Source organism: Rousettus aegyptiacus, unplaced genomic scaffold (assembly GCF_014176215.1).
Source record: "Rousettus aegyptiacus isolate mRouAeg1 unplaced genomic scaffold, mRouAeg1.p scaffold_m13_p_5, whole genome shotgun sequence".
NCBI classification, from domain to species: Eukaryota; Metazoa; Chordata; class Mammalia; order Chiroptera; family Pteropodidae; genus Rousettus; species Rousettus aegyptiacus.
Window position 1 is genome coordinate 104,520,042 of NW_023416308.1, and position 26,634 is coordinate 104,546,675.

The 26,634-nt window shown below is 35.2% G+C and overlaps 1 protein-coding gene and 1 pseudogene across 2 annotated transcripts in view; both read right to left on the bottom strand.

Moving 5' to 3' along the window:
* LRRC4C (leucine rich repeat containing 4C) overlaps positions 1-26,634 on the bottom strand; it is a 983,333-nt gene that overhangs the window by 677,511 nt on the left and 279,188 nt on the right. The gene's annotated exons all lie outside the window — the stretch shown is intronic.
* Positions 625-2,994, bottom strand: LOC118602918 (annotated as a pseudogene).

A 26,634-nucleotide genomic window follows, 5' to 3' on the forward strand; every position in this document is an offset into this window, starting at 1 on the left:
AAATGGTACTTTATAAGTCCATCTTTGCCATCTCCTCTGAAAATAACTCCAAATGCACTAATATTAGCAACTACTATGAGGGAGAAATTCTGGGAGGCATCAGAGTGCTGAGAAAGAATACAGTGCTAGAAATCAGTTGTGAATAATTTTGAATCACAGTTTTATGACTTAATAACTCTGTGGCCATGAAAAATTTGCTTACTCTCTCTCAACTTAAGTGTACTCATCTGTAAATTGGATACACTATTCCATTCCATGTACAGTTGTAGTCAGGTCCATATACACAAAAATATATTAAAAATACCAACTAAAGTAGAATCCAGTAGATGCTGGTTCTTCAAATAAATTCTAGAGTTTCTAGTTACTGAGAGGTCTGCAACCAAAGAATTACCTCCAGACTAATTTAAGGCTATTATCTTCTCTAAGAAGATGTCTCTCAGAGTGTGATACATTTGACAAACCCTGGAAATTTATAAGAAATTTACATTGGAGAGCTTCTCTCAGCTGACTGAGCTGAAACTTCTGAGATTCTTCTTTTCATTAAAAAGGGTTTCCAGCCCCCTGCATAATATCATGACCTTGTAGACCATGTTTTCATAAGCTCTTGGAAAAAAATCTGTCCTCAGTTCAAAAAGCTCTATTGCTCGGCTTCATAAGGATCCGAACAATCATCAATGTAAATGTTGATGATTTCACTGACCTAGATCATCCTCCATTAGCTGTACTTCTTTGCATTTTTGAACTTCAAAGAAATGAACAATGAATACAATATCGAGTCTTTATATGTTTTCCATTAGTCTTACCAAATCTGATTTCCACTTGTGTAGAAATGGAACAAAGGCAATTCCACTTTTCCTCTGACTTATAGATTGTCATAGAAATCAAATGCTTTACTCAACTATTTCTATAATGAAAAATTTAGATTATTAAATGACACATCTGGAACCCAGCACCTCTAAGAGACTCAGGGCATAAAAAAAAAAGTCAATGATATTCTAATGGCCTGTTTTGCTTTAAATTTAATTTTTAAGAGACCCCTGTAATACCTTTCTAAACCATGCTTTTCAGAGATTGACTGAATTCCATTCTTCTGTTTTTTTCTTTTCTGGTAATTGGCTTTGAGATGCTGTAATTCTGTGACTCTCCTTTTGCTTTTTGCACAGAAAAGCTTTTTTATTTCCTTTTAAAAATCTTTTCCCCAAACCAATACACAGTTTTTATTGCGTCTTTAAAATATCACAACTAAGCATGAGAATCAGTGACATCTTGCAGTTTCTAAAGCTGGACAACCTACATCTTATTCATCAGCCTGCTGAACTGTTCCTTTTTCAGAAATGTAGATACCATCTCAAAACTTTCTGATATCCTTGTTTTTAATGGTTGTGGCTTATTGAATCAATGCAACTGAATTTGATACAAGTTTAACATCATTTTCTTCAAGAATTAACTCACCTTTCGAGGCTCAAGATACTGAATGAGTAATGCTTGATCTCATCCAAACCCTGAGGATATATTTTTCATCCAAGAAATTTTGGATTTCAAAAAGACAACCATTCTCCTGAATAATGGGGAAGTGAGCATACACAGATCTCTTCTTGTAACAAAAGCCCAGTGTCACACCCCGACCATGTTAAGAGCATAACCACAGATAATGCGAAGAGTATCCAGTTCCTTTTTATTTCCTCACCATTTGTCAACCAGGGCCTCTTTTTCCTGCCAAGAAGACTGAGTTCTACATCGATGCGACTGAAGTCCCTCCACGGGGTACCTTTAGGCCCTTCACAATAACTGTGCATCCCTTCAGAGTGATATCCACATTTTCTAGAATGTCAACAGTCTGCTGAGAATGGTCTTCACTCTCACAATAGATGCAGCAGAGAGTTAGCTTTTCCAGTTTTATTTCTCTTGTCTGCCCAGGGCTCTTCATTAAATTCCATTTGTTCTTTCTATTCATTTTAAACCATTGGCCTCTTCATTACTGAATATGTCTCCTCTTTCTTCACCTTAGGCCAATAGCATAACCTGTTCTAGCACCCAAAATAATGTATCAAAGGCAAACAAAACAGGATAAGTTAGACTTACATGATTATCAAATATTTATATCTCACGAAAGTTTGTTTTTAAGAAAATTATCAGGTTTCATAGGGACAGAGGGCATCATAATCACTTAGACCACTCAATCCCTGTCTCTAAAACTACTCTATTTAAATCCTCTAGGGTCTGATGATCTTGTATGGGGCAATATTATCAGAAAGCACATATACATGGACAAATATTGTTCCTGAGAACCCACTCAGTCTTCCTCCCCTGTACCCGCCCTACCTACTACAGGGTCTCCAAATGATTAAAAGGGTCTAAAGAAGGATAGGAAGATGTCAGAAGAAATATTACTCCCTCTCTGAATTTTAAGAATGTTCTATTTAAAAAGTGTCGCTCAAAATTATGGAAAACTATAAAAAAGATAAGAGTTCTTCACATAAGAACTCATGGCTAAATTTTGACTGAATTTAAGTCTAATTGGGGGAGGGACTTCTAACTCTCCTCAGTTAGAGTCATACTTTTTTTTTTAATCCAACTGGCCATTTACATAAAGAAACGATGCCAAAGACAGTAAAGCCAAATCAAGTACCCTACTTTTTTGTTCATTTCTTTAAGGCGTCTAATATTATCTATCCCATCAGGTTGCTTTAATGATTTCTCTTCCCTTTCATATTTATAAGATTCATTTTAATCCATATTTGTCATAAATCTAGATAAATTTTCAGGAGTTAAACATGTTATGCACCTTAAATTACTAAAGGAGAACAATCTCATCTCATGTTCCCAAATGCCAATCTTAGAAATGGTGAGAGGTGGTGACTGACTTTTCACTGGTCTGTAGTAAAAAAGAAAAGCAAAAATATAAAAGTATTAAATGAAAATATAGCTTTTTAATTAAAAAAAAAGAATATTTTTTATTCTAAGACATTTGCCCTTCCTTTTTTGAGGGGAGGAGTCATGCTTAATCATTCTATTTTTTTTTAAATGAAATTGTATTAGCCTTTTGTTTTTCTTTTCTATACTCTTGGTGTAATAAGCATTGGCAATCCTATATGAGTTCCTCATGTTTCTCACCACCGCCCCAACCAAATCACACCCATCCATGAAATCTATTTCTAGAAACACATTTTAAGTTGAAATTTGTTCCTCTGAAAGTCAAGCACCATGTTTCTTATCTCTATCAGTTCAAAGCCATCAGCCAAGTAAGAGCCACTGATGCTCATTTCCTGGACGTGTGCTGCAGAAGACTGTAAGATGAGTCCCAATTATCCCTGTCTCTTGGTACCCCTGCCCTTGTGTCACTCCTTCCCTTTAAGTGGGGGCAGCACTTGTGATCTGCTCCTAATCAATATATGATGGCAAAGGTAAAGGGATGTCACTTCCCTGATTTAGTTGCATAAGATTAAACACCCTCTTTTTTATTAAATTTATCAGGGTGACTTTGGTTAATAATATTATATAAGTTCTGTGTGTATAATTTGATAATACGTCATCGGTATCTTGCATTGTGTGTTCATCACCCAAAGTCAAATCTCCTTCCTTCAACATATGTTTAAACCTCTTTACCCTTATCTACCTCCCGCCTCCCTCCTTTCCCTCTGATAACCACTATACTGCTGTCTGTGCCTATGAGTTTTTTATTTGTTGGTCTTATTTGTTTTTTGTTTGTTTGTTTGTTTAGTTTTATATCCCACATATAAGTAAAATCATATGCTTCTCAACTTTTTCTGTCTGGCTTATTTTGCTTAGCATGATAACCTCAAGATCCATTTATGCTGTTGCAAGGGGCAGTATTCCAACTTTTCTTATGGCTGAGTAATATTTTATTGTTTATATATACCACATTTTCTTTATCCAGTCATTTACTGAAGGATACTTAAGTTATTTCCATGTTTAGGCCACCGTGAATAACGCAGCAAAAGAACATAAAGTTGCATATGTATTTACAGATAAATGTTTTCATATTTTGGGGTTAGATACTGAGAAGAGGGATTGGTAGGTTATATGATAATCCTATCCTTAATTTTTTAAGGAATCACCTTATTGTTTTTCACAGTGACTGTACCAATTTATATTTCCACCAGCAGTGTATGAGGTTTCCTTTTCCCCACAACCTCTCCAACACTTGTTGTTACTTGATAATATCCATTCTAACAAGTTATGAGGTGGTATCTCATTGTAGTTTTGATTTGCATTTCCCTAATAGCTGGTGAAGTTGAGTATCTTTTTATATGTCTATTGGCTGTTTGTATGTCTTCTTGGAAGAAGTGTCTGTTCAGGTCCTCTGCCCATTTTTTAATTGGATTATTTGTTTTGTTTGTTTTGTTTAAATAGCCCTCTTGCTGGGAGACTCTCCCTTGATGACTTTGGCGGAGCAAGCAGCCATAATGGAGAGCCCGTGTGGCAAAGAACTGAGGGCAACCTCTGGCTGACAGCAAGAAACTAAGACACTCAGCCCTATACACTATCAATAACCCTGCGAGCTTGGAAGAGTATTCTTCCTTCGTCAAAGCCAGATGAAACTCTGGACCTGGTTGATGCCTTGCGTGCATCTCTGTAAAAACCTGTAGCAGAGGGTGCAGCTAAACTGTGCCTCGAGTCCTGATCCAGAGAAATAGTGAAATAATAAAGGTATGTTTTTTTAAACTGCTAAGGTTTTGATAACATTGTTATATGACAATAGATAACATATAAGTAAAAACTGAGAGAGCCCTGAAGAAGTTGTAGACTGGAAATTATTGAGTACAGTAAAAGTCCATATTGAAGTGATTTTAAAAGGAGCTAATTTACCTCTTTTTTGTGTTTTATTTTCTCTTTAAATGTTAAAGTCTTCACAGTCTTAATAATTTCGACTAAAAAAAATTCAGTGTTTTTTAACCAAAATGGTTTTAGCACAATAATTTCCACTTGTCTCCTGGAATGGGGAATGCTTCAGTAATGCCAGTGTTAGGGAGTTATAGAACTTAATTGTCATGTTAAGCCATTTGCACTGTTCATTGAGTCATATATTAGAGTGACTGGAACTATTCATTAGTTAAGTTTAGAATACTCATCAGACAAAAATGTGTGATAACAAGTTTGAGTTACTAATCCAGTTTTGAATCATAGGTCTGAGTCACATCTTTTTCTCTGGATTTTTTTTGATCCTCCTTGGCTCTGGGGCCCCTAGGCACACGCTTATCATTCACCTCCAGTTACCCACTCCTTCACACTGACTTGACTGGAAAAGAAAGGCTAGCTAATTATTTCTTATATTTTAAAGGTGAATAATATGGCAATTCTCTACAGAGGAGATATTTAATTCAAATTGATAAAGATTCACAGGGGAACCCATAGCATCATGGGAGAGAAGGTAAGAGATTGAACAGAGAGCATAAAAATTGCTCCCTGTCAGACAGAAGACAGTCAGAAAAGGGGGTCCTCAAGGAATGTGATTTTACTGCTTCCTTAGCAAGTAAGTCAAAGTATTTTTAAACTGCCAAATGTCCAGCAGTATTGCTGGAGAACACTCAAATGTAACTATTTCCCAAAGCACCACACTAGCCTAAAATGCCAACATCGCTGATTAAAAATGACAGTTTCTCTGTGTCATTTCTAGTCCAAAAGCCAGAGTAACCTGTGGTTTTAATTTTAACCAACAATCTAGCATCAAATCATCAATTAAATTGATTGAGTGTCTCTTCTCCTTTACTTTCTAATAGATAATTTTGACTATTGTGTATTTTTCTACTTATTGTTTTAATTGGGCCATTTTCTAATCTGTAAAATAAAAGATTTAAACTAAATGGCTTCTCAGAGATAGAATGTGATTTAGGGTGACTGTCAAATGAGTATAGAACAGCAACATAAAGCATAGTTTATCTACAGAAAAGCCCAATTAAATAGCCGCTTTTAATGAATTTAGAGTTGGCATAGTTTTTTATTGTAATTTAGACAGGAACTTGTTGATTTAGTTGATTGATTTATGTGAGAGGAGAGGGGTAGTGAGTAAAGGGGACAATCGAAGATGACATTCAATATCACAGATTTAAAAAGAACGGATCTCTTATTCATACCCAATTGGGTCTGATTTTCAAATTCTATGCTGTTTCTATATCCCCAAGGAATGCTCTGGAGGAAAAAGAGATGATTCATAATTCTCAGTTGCTCTAGCCACCTGAATTCTTTTATTTCTTTACCAATTTCCCCAGATAGGAACTTAACATATTGTAACATAATTCTTGATATGCATATTGACAATGCAGTAGTTTAGCTTTGAATAATATCATTAGCTCTTGACATGTGAGATTAATCTATTCTATGTATTCAAACTCCATTCTTCTGGCTTCGGACAAAATCCCTCCCACTTATTAAGCCTTCACTAAATTTCTATATACCATCTGTTATGATACAATGTACACTGTATATCTTTGAAATGTAAAGTAGCCTGTTTGTGCTTGATAAATAGGAGATGATAACATATAAGGAAAAAGTAGTGTTGGTTCACACATGATTTTCCCTGGCATTAGCATATATTCCCGAGCACATTGGCACAGCTGAATGTAGCAAGGTACAGAGGAACAGAGTAGTGTTGAGGAGACCTGTTCGTTCTTCATGCTTCTTGGCTTAGTTTGGTCACATGCTCTGGGTTGGCAGTGCTCACTGTGCCTTTCTCCTCAGTCTGCATAACTTTACAGCCTCAATGTTTCCTTGCATTTCATTCCTTGGATGTCAAAGAACCCTCACCTTTCTGCATGCTCAGCATAAAACATAAAGTCCTATATTTCCTGTAGCATTTACTGAATAGAAGTAAATCATATTTAAACTGCTCTAATAATTTTTAGCAGGATTGTTATTGTTTTTGTTAGGTACTCTGATTATAGAATTGTTGGTCTTTAGTTCTATGGCGAATATCTTTAGCTGTCCAAAAATAGATTGTTAGCTTCTGAATCTTCAAATAAATATGATGAATTACATCATATTTATTTTATAATCCTCTCCAAATTTTCCTTTCAACTACCATTATGCCTTAATGCCTACTTGGTATAATATTGAACATATAATAAGGGTCTTAAGAATATTTATCGAATGGAATTAAATAGTCCTGCCTCCAAGATACATGTTCATAATATATGAGACCCATGGTAACTTGCATTGTTTTGTGAATTAAAGTTTTGCAGGATATGTAAACACCTGTGCTCTTAGATTGATATTATTTTAAAATGTAGTATATCATTCATAGCTCTGAAATAAATTAATGTTTAAAATATTCCTAGAACATTTCAGATCAGCTGTCACAAGCTTTGTAACAAATTGTTGGGATCTTCTTTGCTCTAAGGCCAATTTCTTAAAAACATGTTATTTATGTTAAAAAAAATCTTTATATGATCAAGAATTTTAAAGTATTAATAAGTAAAACCTTCTTTTTTTGAGAACCAATACATTTGTTAACTACAGATGCATAAAGGATGATAGATTTGCACTTTATGTGTGACTCTTTTTAAGTTCCTGAATAAAATATAAACAGAGATTGCTTAATTTCAAAGCTTCTCCTTATTCTATAATGAAATCATTTTCATTGCCATTCTGTGCATTTGAGATTATCAGCGTTCGATTTTTTCATATTAAAATAGACTCCCAATTACTTTCCATTAGCATTTACTCAGTCTTCCCCAAAGCAGAGGAGAACCTGTTTCACTTTCAACTCTTTCTTAAATAAACAAGACATTTCATTTCTAACATTTACTGCTCTAACCACAGTCCATCAAAGGCTGCAGATATTATAGTCAGCGCGCTGAGCTCCAAAGGCTTGACAAAATAATCAGCACTTAGAGCAAATTGCCAGAAAGAACAGGGGAAATAGGCCATTTTAAGTCCTTTCTGACTTACTGAAATACCAGTCTGGAATTACAGCTGGAGTTCATAGAAAGTCCTTGAAAACTGTGCAGCTTAACAACCAACTCTCTGCTTGTCTATCGGCTATGACCTTCATGATGGAGTAGCATGATTTTAATTTAAGCTCAATACCTAGCAGGTTAAGCTCATTTCAGGCATGGTTGTCTACAAATTAAACCAACAAACAAAAATGCTTATAAAAGAGCCAGTTCCTGAAACAGGCAATTGTCATGTAGATCCAGGTCTGGCTCTAGAGAAAAAAAATCGTGTGAGTGAGTGCTCCAGGATCTGAGTCTTCCCCCAAATCCTCTCATCACCACTAATTTTCAATGAAGCCTTGGGGAAGCCAGTTTCCAGGAGGTGTTTAGGCTCAAGAGTCACTTTGCCACAGGCTGTTCTCTCTTCATTTCCTCCTTGAGAGAATCAATACCAGGAGGGAAGGCAAGAGTGACAATTGCCAATGTCTCTTACAAGTTTCTTGAACATTATTTTCAATGACTTCAATTTCCAATGAAAATATTGTTGTGATAAGTTTATTAGAAAGTGAATAAATAATATGTGTCAGTTCCTAGAAAATAAGGGCCAGCCTTTATTAAACCTTGATTTTACGTACATTTAACACACAAACAACATTACTCCAGGGCTTCTTTCGTGCAATTATCTTTTTTAATTACAAAAGCAAAGTTTCATTCTCTTCTGAACTATCATCAATATGCTAGAATTATCATAAATATACTATATGTTCTACCAAAAAAACTTCAAAAAAATCTCTCATAATTCCTTACCCCCTTTTAGTCACCATCGATCACATTACTTTCCTCTTTCAAACAGTTCTCTCTATGCATTGCCTACCCTGGGTTCCTCTACACTCTCTTTTGCATGCACTGTAATCAGGTTTTAGCTCTACCATTCTACTGGTCTTGCTCTTCTCAAGGTTACTAGCTCACTAGTTTAATCTTGGTCATCATCTTACCAAACCTTTTGGCAGCCTCCAAATCAGTCAGTCGTATCTTCTTGAATCACTTTCTCTCCTTGGCTTCTCTCCTGGTTCTCCTACATATATGCTGCTCTATCTCAGCATCCAACATCTTCTCCTGATCTCCAAACATCAAGATGCCCTAGGGTTATTTTAAGGACCTCCACTCTTCTGTCTCTACACTCATCTCCATAGATGGCCACATCTAAACTTGTGGCTGTAAATAGCATCTATGTTATTATGATTACCACCATTAAATTTCAGTTTAAATCTATCCCTTGAACTTAAAGGAATAGATTCAAGTTCTTTCTCAACATTGTTAACTTCCTTCTCAACATCTCTATTGGGATATCTAAAACAAATCTGAAACTCAATATGTCTTAAAACTTTTAATTCGCCCATGGCTTTACCTTGTCTTCCTACAGCAGTGCCCATTTAAACTATTGATATCTTCATTCTTCAAGTACATGAACCCAATAATCTTGAAAAAGCTTTTTTATCCCTCACATGCTATCGATGGTCCATAAAAAAATATTGCAGGTTGTGTTCTTAGTATATTTCTAAAAACCTGTCCATTTCGCACCACCTCTATTATTAATAACCATTTTTATACAAACTATCATTATATCTTGCCTGCACGATTATAATAACATCCTAATTGGTTTGCTTGCTTCCACTAATTTTTCTCTTAGTCAATTCACTTGTCATACAAGGTGATACTTCTAAAATATACGTTAGGGATCATTTCTGTCTTTTTATTTAAAACCCCCTAGTAGCTTCTCAATTTGCCAAAAATCAAATCCGACATCTTTACCACTGTCTAAAAGGCCCATATGTTTGTTCATAGATTATCTCTCTCGATTCATTTTTTCCAACTACATTTTGCATATGTAGATACAGTTTTGTAACTGAGACTTAGCATAGCCTCTGAGGAGGGTCAGACTGCTTTGTATAATGTAATGAGAAAAGTTGTTTGGAGTTGCTAGGAGACTCCATCACATATTTCCTGGAAAGGACACTATTGCCCAGAAAGACAAAAAAGAGAGTGGCCAATCATGGGCACAAAAGCCAGAGTTTGGGAGAGAAATAAAGATTTGAAGAAATAGGCATTTTTAAAGTTCAATTTTAAATTGTGTTCCTACATTGTTCACTCATGGTAAATTAAAAAAAAAAAAAAAAACTTCAAGAATGTCTGTTACACAGGGGGAAAAAAAGGCTTTATGTGGATGGTTTGTGTGAAATACAAGGGCAAAAAGGTACATTGCACTATCTGGATATATAAGTTTAGGAAAGAGATGCTACGGCTCTATCAGTGAGCTATTCTTAAATTGAACAAAGATGGTGAGGGAGCTCAGATATAGGTGACTACAATAAATCCAATTTCTACCTCTATCCAATGTTCTAGAGATATTAAGAGGGTCACTCTGTCCCCACTATCCACAAATGGGGTTGGGTTTGTGTCCATTTGCTTTCAACGTATTGACCTAATCATCACTTCAATAATCACCATCATCCCCACAAAATTAAACTCATAATAAAAGTCACAGTGACTTTTGCTGTCCAGTTTGTAACTGTAACTTTCTGTTTTGTTAATCTCACATCCGAAATGATTCCAGAAGTTAATTTTAAGAGTGTGTTCATTTCTGTAAATGCTACTCTGAAGTATTTATAAACAGTACTGTCAAGACATTTTCTAAGGAACATAATTCAGCTATCTCTAGTCTTTTCTTCTAGGAGGAGAAACTGAGGAAGACATAGGATAAGTTATTAGTGCAAAGCTACACAGCATTTAAATGATAGGCACTGCATGTCAAACCAAACACCACAGTTTTTTTCTGTTATGATACCTTGAACTCAAAATTTCTAGGAAACAATCACCATCTCCAATTAAGGCTAAAGAAAAACAGGAACCACTGATTCTGTGCTCTTGTTTGAACTTTGGATTAGAGAAATTACTTTGCATTTAGATGTACACTTACCTTGATAGGATTTCCTACTCATTTTTTTGTTTTTTTTTTTCTCGCATGGCTTTCTCCTAAAATTTACATTTTAGTTGCCTGCATTCAGAAGCTCTGCATTGTTTCATCTTTAACAACACATCATTTGCAATATCTATGAGCCAATAATAAGTGAATACTCTTATAGTCACTTGAGACACGGTTGTATTTTCTGAGGATTTCTGAAGGTAGTGATTGTCTACTAAAATGAAAATAACTGTCAAATTGCCAGACCCTAAGCTTATATGAAGAGTCATAGGAAAGGTGCATATGTACATATGAGTTATTGTATCTGTCAATCAAGTTTTATAAATGAGAAGTTGTTATTAGACATTAAATATATTGTTAATTCAAATGTGTCACAAAAAGCAAGCAAGTGACCTTATTTGAGAATGCATGTGAGGAATTCCATGCGAAAGACTGAACCTATGACTGCATTAATTTTAATGGAATCAATGGACCTCTCCAAGAAAATATGTAAAGGAGAATTGTTTCTATTTTACATAGACAAGAAGACATGAAATGATAAGGGCCCATAAGGATGTAGCAGAGAATTCTCACCCAACAGACTTCAACTCCTACCGGCATCAAGATTATCTGTTGGTTTCAAAGAAGTATGTTTGAGGAGCCATTTCTGCCTGCTAACCTTCTGGACCTACCAGCAGGTCCCACAGGATAAGGAAAATATATTGATTTCAGTTCGCCTTATTATCCATCTATTGCAGGGAAACCTCACCTTAAAATAATGAGAGCCAAAGGACTCTGAACTATTGTGATTCCCAATGTTTTTCCTAAAGTTGCATTTAATAGTCTTATGTAGAATAACGTAAATTAATAAACAAAATATATGTGTTTTCACACACACACACACACACACACACACTCCCTTATGTGTGTGCAGAAGTGCACATACCATAGCATATAGGCTCATAATTTTATATTCTTTTATTCTGATGATAAGACACATAAAAGTAGCCTTAGAATGTATCATTAAAATTCAGCCAAGCTACTAGCTACCACTCAGTGTTCATTATGCATAAAAACCAAAGAGCGTTATTTATTGCTGCTCTAGGATGGATGTATTTATACTGTACAGTCAGGATCTCCCTATGTGCAGCTGCTTCATCAGCGCTCATTGAATTTAAAAGGCACCCTTCAGATTTATTTCAGGTGGGGGCCTTTGAACTCAAGGGCCACCTTGATTGAACTGATCTCAATGGTCGCTTGTCGCATCCCCTGAGAAGCCACCGGCTTTGAGCTTGATTAGGCTCTGATTGATATGTGCACCTTAAATCAGCCCCCAGGAAGTCCAGGTAGAATGAAATGCCACAGAACTGCATGTGTTCAGATAAATATGTATATGGAATCAGCCCTGATGGAGACATCTCAGGCATGGTGTATGTGGATGTTGACCGGTGGGTCAGACCATTCTCCTGCTTGGTTTCTAAATATGTAAATGCAGCAACATTAACACAAAATTAAAGATTGATCCAGGGGTTAGCAGCATCTGGTGTAGCCGACCCTGAATGATATCTGAGACAGTGGTGTCTGGTAATCTACACCCCTCCCCAATTATCACTGCGAATCTCATGTTTGTTTCTTTTTTTTTTCCCTATAGAGAGAGATATAGAAGGTTCCTGCTCATTGCGTAGTGACTTTGTACCAGGCAATAGTTTAAGTGTTTTATATAAAATGCTATTAATTCTCACAATGACATGAAAAACAAGCAGGTATTAGCACAAGCTTTTTGCAATAAGATGAAATAATTTGTTCAAGGTCATATAACTAGCAAGTATGTGGCATAGCTAGCAATTCTATGCAAGTGAGTATGCTCTAAAACTTGTGATATTATCTTCTCCTTCCCTGTTTATCCCTGTGTGACTGTTTCTTCTTTGGTTTTAGCATTCCGACATGGGTTCTTTTTGTTTTTTTCTTTCCCCTTTGACCTATTGCTGATTTTCTCCATCCCTTTTCTCCCATTAAATCTTTTCCTTGAACCAGAGGTCTCGAAAAATAGCTAGGTTAGGTGTTTATTATAGTGATAATATGTTTGAACAAAGGATAAAATCCCTTTTCACCAATGAATGGTTTGGCTGCTAAATTATATGTTTTCCTTTTAGAATATGAAATGCCCTACGCCTCATGCCTAGAGTATCAGAATGGAACGAAGTGCTAGAGAGAAGTCACACAGCTAGGAGGGCACCTTCTTTTTTCTTCTTTTTTTTTTTACCAGGTTGTGAAAGACATAAAAAAAGACAATTCTGAGCAAATTTTGAACACACCAGATATTTAACAGTCCATGTAGCCAATCTTGAAGATTTAACAATTTCTGACAAAGAAATTCTAGCTACCCCACAAAGCGCTATTTCCCTGATTCTACTGATCACTTTATTGTTCTATCTATAATCACAAGCAGATTAGTAAATTAAGTATTTTATAGAAAAGTGTCAAATGCAATTTGCCCATCTACTAGCAGGTAAGCAGGGAATTATTGATCCAGGAAATTATGATCAGTACCTTTCTTATCAAAAACTAAGCTCGCAGGTGAAAAGAGATTAAGAACACAGCACAGAACACAAACATTTCACTGACTTTCTCAACTTATCCAGTTTCATTAGCCTGCCCAGGGCTTTGCTTCTCATTCACACATACACTACAAGGGAATTCTGAGTCACTTTAAAATGGTACAGTTGTGGAGGAAGATGCACTCTTTCTAATCACATTTCTGATTAATTCCAGGACTACCATGATGGCCAAGTGAGGACTTTTTTTTTTTTTTTGGTCAATATATAGCTTCCTCTAGAAGAAACAATGACATCGTCAGAGATGTCCAAAGTATTGTTAGGACAGACAATATGGGCATTACATTGATCCCTAAAGGACCAGAATCTGGACAGTCCATACTGAAGCAGAGATAATAAATGTATTTTTTCTATTTGCCTGTTACAATGGCAAGATAGATTATGGACCATTCAACTTTAGAATGATGTGATATATGCTAGTAGGAAAATGTCAGAGAATAAAATGTGTGCTTCCATTCACTGAATCTATGTAAGTTTTCAAGGTTCCTTATTCTCATGTGTTTTTGATGTTTACAAGATGGTAGATTCCTAAATTATGTGCCCACATCTTCCTTGTGCAGACCTCTCAGGTATGCAATGCAATATATCATGTATTAATTGGTATTTGTTGAATAACATTTTCTGAAGGAAAACACAGGGCTTGATGTGAGCTATGCCTATAGGGACTCTGTGGGTTGCCACAGAAAGAGCATCATCAAGGGATCTTCTCCAAAAAAGAAACAGTAGAACCAGTAATAGCAAAGAGAGATTTAACCCCTGATTCTAAAATGTAAACTGAAAGCACACATCATCTAGTGTAGTGATTAAGGAAAAGGATTTTGAAGTCAGAAAGATCTGGTTTCAAACACTGGTTCTTCCTATTACTAACTGTGTGATCATAGACAAATGAGTTCATCACCCAGAGCCCATGTCCCTGGCTGTATCTTGGAGACATAAATAGTTCCTTAAAGTTTCTTAAACTTAATCGTGACAATTAAAGATATATTAATGTTAAACACATTGCCTGGAACATATAAATCCTTAAATGTCACTGTTTTATTTCTGTTGATACTTTCTGTTTTCTTCCTTCTGAATGTTACATGGTCCAAACTTATCTTTTTCTAATTTAATTATAGCTTAAAATGAAAAGAAACTTTTCCTCTGTTTTAATCCTAAACTTAATTTTTTTTTAAGTTTAGTTAAAATTCCATATGAAAATGCTTGGCATACTCTTAATAATAGTTAAAAAGTAATGCCCCAATGTTAGCCAAAATTAACTCAGGAATTTCATTTGCATGTATAACTCTCCAGATCTTAGCTTACAAGCCTAGTAGTTAGTAACATTTTTCTTTTAATTTTTCAGCTGGTAAAGTTCAAGAGTTGGGTATTTCCATATGCAGAGAAGTAAATCAAGGTATCTTTCCAATGCTCAAGTATGAGGATGACAAGTACATTCTTAGTTTTTAACTCCTCTTGATTATCAGTGAATGTTAAGAGAACGAAAAAAGTAAACGCCACATTATTTTCATCTTTGGGGATTATGGAAAAAAAAAAAGATTCCATAGCTAATCTTTGCCTTTTTCATAGAAATGTATCTCTCTTAAAGTTATGGTGGTAGATGTAGTAATGGTGGTTGGTGGTGGTGTTAATTAAAAGAGCTTATGTTGATTGTTTACTGTGTGCCATGCACTCTTCTATGAGCTTTATATGCACTTGCTCAGATAATCTTCATCATGGTCCTATGAGGTCAGTTTATCATAACAAAATCCTGTCAATCTATGTAGTGTGAAGTGATCTAGTAGTTCCAAGTATTTGATGTTAAAAAAAAGACTGAGATGTATCATATCTATAGCACAAGAAATGATAGATTGCTATATTTTACCTATTTTAAGATTGACATTATTCTCTCATTTTAACAGCTCTAAAATTAGTAAGCATCTTTCAATCAACGGTGTCATAAAATTATAATTGGCTACATTCTTCTTTTCCTAGAGGTACAAAAAATAAGAGTGCATCTTGAGTTGGTAGTGTCTTCTTTTAGCTAAAATATAGTATTAATTTAGTAACATTTTGAAAAAATAAATTAACATGTTCAAAAAAACTTGAGCAAGAATATATTTATGGGCAAGACATATTTTAGTCTCTCTATAGATAATACTTGGTGAATCACATGAATCATAAAACTTTTGCAGTAACTCTGTAGCTCTGAGGGTTCACAAAATATTGAGAGCCATTTATTTAGCAGGAATTTTACCAGACTTCTTTAAGGAGTAGGATTGTATGCCTGATTGCCACTAGAAGGTTGTGTTGCTCTCAAACAGTCACTTCCATCTTCCTGTTTGTCTTGTCTAGAGGATATGTAAAGGCCATTTTGTAAACCTATGATTCCATGCCCTTTTGTTCTTAAAATTTGCTTGAAGAAGATTTATGGGCACAGAGATAAAGTGATCTGAAGTCACCTTTCATAAAACCTAAGTCATCACAGCTAGTATTTTCTAAATTATGAAAGATGATGTGGTCTGAACGATTTTAATGAAAAATAAATGATAACAACTTTCAATAGATTCACAACAAAATCACTGGAAATTGACACCTGGACATAAAGTACTTCAAAGTTTATTTCGCTCTCTAAAATATGTATTGAACACAGAATGTGAGACAAACTCATCGTGATTCTCTTAACCACATGTGAACGCAAGTTGTAATAATTTGTATTTTCTAATAGCCATTGTGAATGGTTTGTTTGAAGGAAACTGTCAGCTTTAGGAAAGTGTTTTAGAGAAGCCAGTTAAGGACCATTGCTGAATTGTCATTTCTTGGTGGGAGTTGAAAGGAATAATTCCTTGATAACTGGACTATGCTAATCACACTATTTATACACATGAAAGCATACCCCCACACATTTATTTTTTCTGATATAAGGGCCAAACATCTCAATAATTCTGAAGTTCAAGGAAGCAGGAGGAGCTAAAATAATTTATGTTGAGGAAATTCAAGTGAAATTTAAAGATCCTGGAATATTATCAGAGATCCAAATTGCCTATAAACATGGAAACTTGTGTTGAAACTCTCAATTACTGGAGGTAAGTGTGACTATCCAGTTAAGAAAAAAGAAAGCTATAAAGCAGGGTTTGTATAGTAATTAAGAGCCTCAACTTCAAAGTCTGACAGATCTAGATGAGAATTCTGGTTCTAATGACCTCTTACTAGCTGTGTGTTTCTGGGGAAGTTACTTAAGCTCTATAAGCCATTTATAAAATGTGGATAATATTATAATTTATCACACAATGTTATTATCAGTATCAAAGCAAGCAATGCTTCACAACATGCTCACCAGTGTGCCTACTACAGAGTGGCTGTCACTGTTCACAGACATTTCTATTATACTCCAGAAACTGGAGGTGGCTTACTCTCTGGATGTCTGGGAGTGTTTCCAGGAGAGCAAGAAGCATCATCTTAAGGAACTCAATGATGATTAGAAAAGCATGAGCTTAAGACAGTGTCACTCTAGGCTATATTCCTTATACTTAGTACCGGACTGGTAATTGACCTGGAATTGAGCTTGCAAAGACTTGAAGAGGAATATTTAGATAACTCTCAATCTCAATACAAAGCTGAATTCCTGTTTCATTATTTTCAGGTAATCTTGTGGATCCTTTCCTTCCGAAGAGATTTTCAAAATACACCACACAAAACTTAAACCTTCCATTCACTTTTTTTTCTGAAATTTTCAAATAAAATTTCTCCTGCTTTTTAAACTAAAAGATTCATTTTCCTCTAAATCAATTGTTTCTAATCTTTGGATATTAAACCCCAAATTCTTCATTAAAGAAGTGAAATAATTTTTCAATCTTATTTCTCAGTATGTCAGAATGAACCGTATATGCACCACTAAGGACTTACGCCTGACTTTCAGTATTTTAAAGAACAACAGATCCTTAATAAGGCTGCATTCATTAAGGCTGTGGTTTGATATTAAATAAAATATCAAGGTTATTTGCTTTAGCTGAAATTATATTATTATAGTATTCTAATTAAAAATTCATTGTGTTCATTAACATTCTGTTGAACACTAATGTGTTATTTGATAACAAAAAAATTAAGCTGTTAATACCTAATAAAAGCAGTTTGTCAAATAAACAAACACTTTTAAGTCACGGAACTTACTGATGGAAAAATATGGCAAAGCACCAGTATGGAAAGTTTCAAAACTTTATTATTATTTTTTTAATTCAGATCATGTTTTATATAGTATGCTGCCTTAATTTAAAGTATATTAAAAAGTTAACCCTATTTTAATTGGCTTATTAGTGATCTGAAATAGTTCAAATAATTGTGAGAATAAGTTATATATTCTGATTGAGAAGACTCAAAACTTCTTTCTTTGTGCTTTCTTACAGGCCTGTTGACTTAATCTGTGGCTCAGAACTATTTTTAAGAAAGAATGTTGTTCAAAGTAGCTAAAAGCTGCTATTCTGAATCCTGTCCCCCCATAAAAGAGCGAGTTCACAAAGTGTTACTAAAATTTTTTAATAAAAGATTAGCCTTAAATTTTAAGCAATGGTGACGTATGGAATAAGTCCAGATAAGATTAGTATGTCTCTAGGGAAATAGAGATCAGTCTTTTTTGATCGATATCATGGAGCTCACTAACATGCTACATTTGCTCAGGAAAATTAAGCATGCATTTCTTAAGGCAGGGATATTCGTGACAAAGTCCTTAGTACAATTCTATTCCTTTACACTTACTCTGTCATTCCTATATCCAGAGGATGCATCTCTTAATTGTAGTTTGTGAATACAGAATAAACAGCATCAAAATCTAATTACTTTCTCAAATCAGAAATCTGGACATCACCCTCCACTAGCTTTTCCCTCTCATTTCCAATATTACATCAATCATCACTGCTTCTCGAATCTTCCTCCCAAACGAATCAGTCACATTTTTGCACTTCTCTCCATTTTCACTGCCACTTCCATAGTTGGCACCATGGCCGTTCCAGTTTCACTATGTGCTATCCAACTAACTGGTCTCTAGACATATGAACATGCTCACACTTTAAACCATTTTCTACTCAGCAGTCAGAGTGATTTTGAAAAGCAAATGTAATTCAATCATGGCTCCCCCTCACAGAACCTTCTGCTGCACCTATCAATACACCCAATGGTTTCAACCCATTTTCCAACTTGTTTCTACATTGTCTTAATATCTTGTACTTCATCACCATTGTCAGAATTGCAATTAATTTGCTATATTCTTCATGATCACTCTAATAAATGTCTTTCTAGTTCTGTAATTGTTCTGCCAGATTATCTAATTTCAAATGCTGTCTGGACTGTATACAAGTTTTATATACTCAGGATCTAAACTCAGTTTTCTCATCTACAGAACAAGGATATAGTAATTCCTAATCCATATGTAATGACTGCTGACGTTAAATATATTAATATTGGAAAATGATGATATGATAATGCCTGGCACATGGGCAAATTGTAAGTACTAGCTATCAATTACTAGACTATACATTGTCTGAGAGCATTTTCTCTTTTGCTCACATCAATGAACAAAAAAGTAAAATGATTTATTTCTTAGATGGCTCTACTCACATGTCAGAAGGGTTCAGTTGCCAAGAACAGAGTTCGTTAGCTAGATTGAGCAGAAATGAGTTATTATTACGGGGCATTAAATGTCTTACAAAATCATTATAAAGGTGGGAAAAAGAAGCCAGTTTATGCTTTAATAAATTACTCCTGAAATCAGAACATAGAATCTGGACTCCAAGGAAGTTTCTGAATCTTTAATAAATGGGATGAAATTGAGACATTCCTTTTACATCTGCTAGTTCCTGAACCACACGATCGCTGCCATCATCCAGAGCCACAAATATAGGAAAGAGTCCATAGCATTATTAAAACAGCTACAGCCAGGGAAGCTGCCACAGTTAAGTAAACTGCAGCTACTGATGTGAGTTCCAAATTATGTTGTGCCTAATTGCAGTCTGCATGCACAGAATGAATGCTCTGTACCTACAGAGCTACTGAACGGACAGTGGGACCAATGTCTCACTCCTGCCCTCCAAATATGACTGAAAAACTATACTACATTCAGAACCGTGATAAATAGAGTTTAGATATAAAATTAGATGTCCTAGATGAGAGTCTGAGATTTCTTTTGTCAGAGGAGTCGATGAGTGTGTTAGAATGGTAAAGAGTTCAAATGGTGAACCCAGATACTTAGATGGCTAAAGGGATGGAATGTACAAATAAATACTGGTCGCCCTCCAATAGTAATTCTCTCCTTCTCTAATAATGGCTCCCTCTCTCTTTTTTTAGAAGCAGAATACATGGCTTCCCAGAACATTAAAAAAAAAAAAAAAAGATAAAGATATATCCCAGACTTTCTCACAGATATGCATCTAAGATCACAATATGATGCGAGAAAAATAAAATGTGCAACTTTCAGGCAATGTTCTTAAATTTAGGGGATTTATACTTGTTTATTGTTGGCAAGAATATATGTAAAGGTGTAAGCCATCTTCAACCATGTGTAGGTGGCAATACCCTAGGGAAGGTAGAACAAGACAGAAAGGACCCGGGTTCCTGACATTATGAACTTAACCCTTTCTGGTCTTGACTACTACATGTAAGATCAGAAATGGACTGATATTTGTAGGTACTGTTATTTGAGATATCTAGAACAACAGCTAACCTACAATCGCACTAATAAGGTAGAAAGCACACAGGTACTGCAAATGAGCAACATACTTCGAAATACTCAGGATATTTAAAAAACATCCATATGGTCCACCTATATGGCAACCTCACCTCTTTCTTTAATATTTTAATTTGCTGATATATTTTTCTCTAAATTGACTTTGAATTCCCAACTTCTGATTGAAAATCTCTTGGGCTTCTTTGCGAAACAACCTCTTTTGAGAATATGTCTGTTCTTACAGAGGAGACTTTACCCTTTGTGAATTTCTAATACTGACCTTCCCCACTCATGGACTCTTACTCTCTTGTATCTTGCTAAGTAATTGGAGAACATTTGGAATAATTATGGATCCTTCTGTTTGCTATAGTCTCTAATGTTAAGTAATAATGCTTCTCTATTACTGCTGTTTCCTAGTGTTAATAAGGAGCTCAATAAAAGTAACCGAAGGAGGTAACAGAAGAAACCAGACATAATCTTATGGCATAGGTAAATTTGTCTAATTCAAATAGCAAGAAGTCCCATTGGGACTTCAATAATTATGCCTTTATAAAGTAAAACAGCCTTTATAAGTAATAAAGATAGTAATCTGGCTTCCACATTCTACCTTTGCCTTATTTCTCACCTGGTTCTGAAACAAGCTGAAGGTAGAAGAGATAATCATTTAATCTTTCAAAGACACTAATAACCTCTTTTATTCTGTCTCCATTTATCCTCTTCACCTCATACCTTACGTTCTTTGTTTTTTTTTTTTTTATCTCACACCCCATTCCATTTCACCTCATTCTACTCCTATCCTTTTTTTATGCCATGGAAGTTTGTCAGTGCATGCAAAATGTACTACCTAAAGCTGATGTGGGTGGATGAGTTTAAAAATCTTGGTGACTCCTGAGCCAGAATATGCTGGGAGAGTGGGTCCCTAAAACCATCCCTAGTTTTGTTGCTTTTTCTAAGAGGACTCAGCATACAGACATACTCATAGCTATGGTTTATTACAGTGAAAGGATACAAAGCAAAATCAGTAAAGGGAAAAGGCTTATGGGCCCAGTCCAGAGGGAATAAGGGACAAGTTTCCAAGAGTCCTCTCTCCCTGAACACACACAGTATGTGCTTACTTTGTCTAGCAATTAATTCTGATAGCACATAGGAAATGCTGTCTACCATGGAAACTCATTAGAGCCTCAGTGCCCATGGTTTTGATTGAGGGCTGATAACATGGGCACTCTCTGCCTGGCATGTACCAAAACCCCAGACTCTCAGAAAGAAAGCAGGGGTTCAGAATAAACCACACTTTACAGTTTAGGCACAGTGAGGCACTTTTTACAAATCTGAGAAGAGTGGAGATTCTCCCAAAATTCAAGTTTAGGCACCAGTGAAGGGTCAACTTCATAAGTGAGCCTTTCTAAGGATAGCAGTCTCCATCTGTTATGTTAATTCCTCTCTGAAACAGGCTTTCTGTAGTCCTGAGAGACCCTTTTAAAAGCTCTTGATCATAATTATTTAATGAGCACTTAATATCCTAGTACTGTTAGGCATACTAGCAAAACAAAGAAATTGAGAGACATTGTTTCATCATCTAAAAGGAAAAAGTTGATCACATAAGAAGCAGAGGAATATAAACAATCATTTATATAACCAAATTTACCTTCATTACTCCCACAATCTAATTATAATTGCATTTGCTTCATCAATTATTAAAAATCTCCATGAATTTAAATTGCTGTGCCTTCATGCATCTTATTATGTTCCTGGATGCTCATAGTGCACTATCTCTAAATTCTCCTTCATGGCACATCCATTGTGAATTAATAAGTTCTCTGAAAAACTTATTTACATTTGTAGCCCATTCCTAGACACTAACTAGTTGTGTGATTTGGGATCATAACAACCACCACTTAGTCATTATGTGTGCTTAAGAAGCATTATTTATTTTCATCTCTATAGAAATCCCATGAGATATATATTTTAATTACCCTTTTGGCAATTAAGAAACTGAGGACTAGATAAGTGGTTTGACCAAGCTCATCAAGTAAGTAAATATCAAAGCAAAAATAAAGTAATAATGCCTATCTCCTGGTGTGTGTGTGGGGGGGGGGGGGGAAGGGTGGGGTGGTGATAAAAATTAAAGGAGATTTTATGTAAAATGCCTAATAAAGGGCTTTGGCACATATTAAGCTATCAGTAAAGAACGGTAATTGTCATTGGTCTGCTCCATAGTCACTGACAACAACTATTACTCAGACCAATTTTCTCATTAATAGTCACCAGGTGGCCTCTTCAGGAGAATGAAAATAGTTTACAGGATGCGAAGACAGTAGGATCATCTTCAGATTTAAAATTTGGCTCAAGAATCATTCTTCATCACCAAGTTGATCATTTGAGTAGGATAACAAAAGGAAAAAAAAAATTAAACTGTGATTTTGAAGAGGACACTGGTAACTCATTCCTTATTTTCCCCAGTAAACAAGTAATAACTTCAGTAAGTCAGAAGAAAATGAGATAGAAGAAAAAGCTGAACAGTGACCAAAGTTTAATCCTTAAAGAGACTATCCACGAAATAGAGATCATCTCCAATACTAATTAATGAACATTTGTTTGAGGGTTTGATTAGCAGGAGTCTAGATAAGAAACCAACTTTTTATCTCTTTTGGATTTTAAATAACAAAAACATAGGAAACTATTTAAAGGATTCATGTTATTCCCAAGCTATGTGTCACAATCTGGCTCCCTGCAAAAACAATCTCATACACACACATTCATCTTTGAAAGTAGTTATACAACCACCTCTTGTTCAAGTATCCATATGCTGGACATAAAATCCCACATATCTGTTAGGATTTCATACCATCTCAGAAAATATCCTAGGAATACACAAAGAAAGGGAATAATCACATCCTAGATCCAGTCAGTATCTTTTTTTGCTCATTTCCTATACACAAGAATTTAAATATATGGGTCTGTGTGTTTATATCTTAATAAATGGCATTTGATAATTATGGAGCTAAAAACAAGTAATTCTTCCAAGTAGCTACTTGATCAGTAGCCGAAAGTAATCAGGAAAAATGAAGGAAGCCGTGTATCTCCAAAAAGTGCCAATTATTGTCATGGTAGCAATGATGTTTTCACAAAATCCATCATTACTCCAGTTAATGACTGGTGAGTAAGGGTACAGATCACTTTTGCCTTGGTCCAGAAAATTTAGCACATTAGCCAAGGAACTGACCATTAATCCCAGGTAATGTAAAGGCCAGTTTTCAGAGGACCATTGCTCAAGCAATCTTCTATTCAAATATAAGTGCAGTTCAGATTGCTAAACCTATAATGATTAAATAATATTGGTGCATTTTTATGAAGAAGTTTGGCTTGGAGTCAGGTGATTCAGTGTTCTTTTCCTTAATACAGTATCTAATATTCCCAATTGTATGGCTGGCAATAATTTACAATGTTTAAATAACAGAATTTGAGTTATTTTTTGTAAACTACCACTGCCTTATCTATCCAGTATCTGAATCCACTGTAAATTATAAAAATCACGAGGATATTAAAAGAAATTATATACTTCTGATTTTTAGAAATACAAATAATAATAATTACACAATACATGTGCATTTCGACTTGATCTCTGAAAATATAAACATATATAGGAATATTTGCAATTAATAAGATGATTAGAAATAAAATTTAATGAGAAGAATGAAATATTATATTCCAAAGAAAAAGTTTTTGTGGACAGGCTAAATATTCAACAATAGGAGTTTTTCCACTGCTTTTTTTTTTTTTTAAGAAGTCATATTTAGCTATTAAAAATAATACTGCGGCATTGGCTGAGAAGGGAGAGCGCCGGCTGGTGGCCAGAAGGGAGTGGAGGAGGAGAATGTCTTTACCAATCACTGCGGGAGCTGACACATTTACCAGCGCATCGCCCCGGGCCCTGAGCCAGGCCCAGTGCTTGGAGGCCCGGGCGGCAGTGGTGTAGAATCTGCACTGGGATTACGAAGGGACCCCCACGCAAACTCAAGTTCCCTGACCCACAGAAGGTGGTGGAGGAGCTGAAGAAGGACCTTTCATAGGGCCGTTTGGGCCGAAGTGCTCGTGGTGAGCCTTGCATCTGTGGTGATGTTGGAACCTCTAAAATTGGACATGGCCAAACTTCAGTCATGTGCCTGAAACTACCGTTTCTTCCTTTCCAGAAATGATGGTTCATTTGTGAGGCAATTCTCTAGTAAGGAACTGAAATGGCCTTGAATTTGGTTTAATAAATGTTGAAATAAAGTAAAATAATAATAATAATAATAATGACAACGACAATAATAATAATACCACAAATATAGGCTACTTGGCTTAGGATAATGTTTGCAATATATCGTTGAGAATCCAGTGTAATAAGAATATACATAATCTGAGTTATATAGGGAGACATATAAATATATGAAGAGATGCGTGATATGAGAGAGAGGCAGGGAAGGTTGGAGGGCGGGTGGGAGAAAGAGCAAGAGATGAATACCATCTGGAAGAATCATATACCAAGGTGTACACATCTCATGGTGTTCATTTCTGAGATCAGGAAAGGAATCATGTGTTCTATTTTGTTGCTTTGTATTATTGCTTATCTCTTTCTTAGTTCTTGTAATGAACATGCACAGCTCTTCTTAAAATTAGTAAACATACAATATATTTTTATCTGCAGAAAGATCTACATGTTTGGTACTTGACAAACAATAACTAAGAAATATCACATCTCTGAGAGCACAGAACAAACTTACCCAGTTGAACTTCTCTACCTCTGACCATTGCAGCTACTCCGTCCTGGATACCTGCCCCTTAGTAGTGGACATATTAACCATTAACACTGCAGCGAAGAAAAATCAGATCATGCATAAGTGATAGCTGTTGCTTAGGATCCTTTTGGGTTGGTCAAAGTTGAGATGGCACATTGGAGAAACTTCTAGACCAGGAAAACTAATAATATTATTATTTAGGCATTAAGTACAGTTTAGGCCTAGTGATACATTTCATTTTAAAAACTTACAAACCACTAATAGGAGATAGTGCCTCTTAGGAATGCCCCTCTGGCATTAATAATAAGGATAAACACGTATATTGTTGATGATCTACTAACACCAAACAGTGAGCAAGCTGTTCATAGGGTTAAGTGATTTTTCTAAAGACACCCACCAAGTAAGAGGCCAATGTAATAAGAATGCAGAAATGTATAATTCTAAAACTCTTATTCTTCTCATTCTTTTGTCAAATGCATTAGGGACATTCCTACAAGCAATATCTCCTTTATGAACAATGTGCAATAGGTCCCAAGTTATTCTCAATAAATTAGAAACTGTAATTTTGCTACTATTGGAGCAAAACTTGGGGAAAAAATCTAAATGCCCTAGAATAAGAGTACAATAGAGATTTTCATATAATGACCTATTATATCATGTAGTCATTAAATATGATTTTAAGAGTTTATAATAAGTCATATTTGTTCTATTTTATTACTAATAGTTAATATTTTTAAACACTAATCAGGTTCCAGGCATGCACTAAATACTTCCTGTGTATTATCTCTGTTAAGTCCCATAAATGTCCTATAGTTAGATTAATTCATTAGCTTTATTTTACAGATGAGCATAGTAATGAACAGAAGCTCCCAAAGTTGGAAAACAGCCAGAATTTGAAACCGAGGAGTAATAAATGAGAGACAACATTGCCTATGAAGTATTATCACAACTGCATTAAATGTATAGAATAAAGTCTGTGATGAAATATGCAAATATAATAGGAGTCTCTGCATGTGGGATTTTAAATATTATCTCTATCTTTAATTTTTTAGTATTTTCTCTCTTTATACAGTGAAAATATACTATTAAATATTTGCAATTTTTAGATAGACATCAGTAATATGTTTTTGTATGGTTCAACCTAACTATATAATAAAGGTCTTATATTTAAAAGCATATATATACGTGTGTACAAATATATGTATATGTTTGTATATTTACATATTTATTATATTTATTTTATGTATATTTCTGAGCTCAAACACTGTTCTCTCTTATCCCAGTGGCATGAAGTATTCCAGAGAAAGTAGCCCATGAGAAAGCAAGTTTTCTACCCTAAGTTACTATTATTTATTCTCTATGAATTTCTGGCAGTGTTTTGTCAGTGCTCTGTACCAGGGACACTCAATCAATGTTTCACATTGAGAGGGCTGAAAATGACACCATTGACTGTCATAAACACAAAAAATATTTATGGAGTCAATGAGCCACATCTCATCTGGGTTAATTGCTTCAAGAGGCTATATGATATGGGCTAGCTGAATTTTGAGAGAGTAATCTTGGGCACTGTCTTGAGTCATGGCACTCTTAGATTCACTGTGGGATAGCGGTTGGAAGATGGAAGAGATCAATGCTGTTAATCCATTCATTCTGCCAATGTTGAATTACTCCCTCAGGTTCATAACCAAGTGTGCTA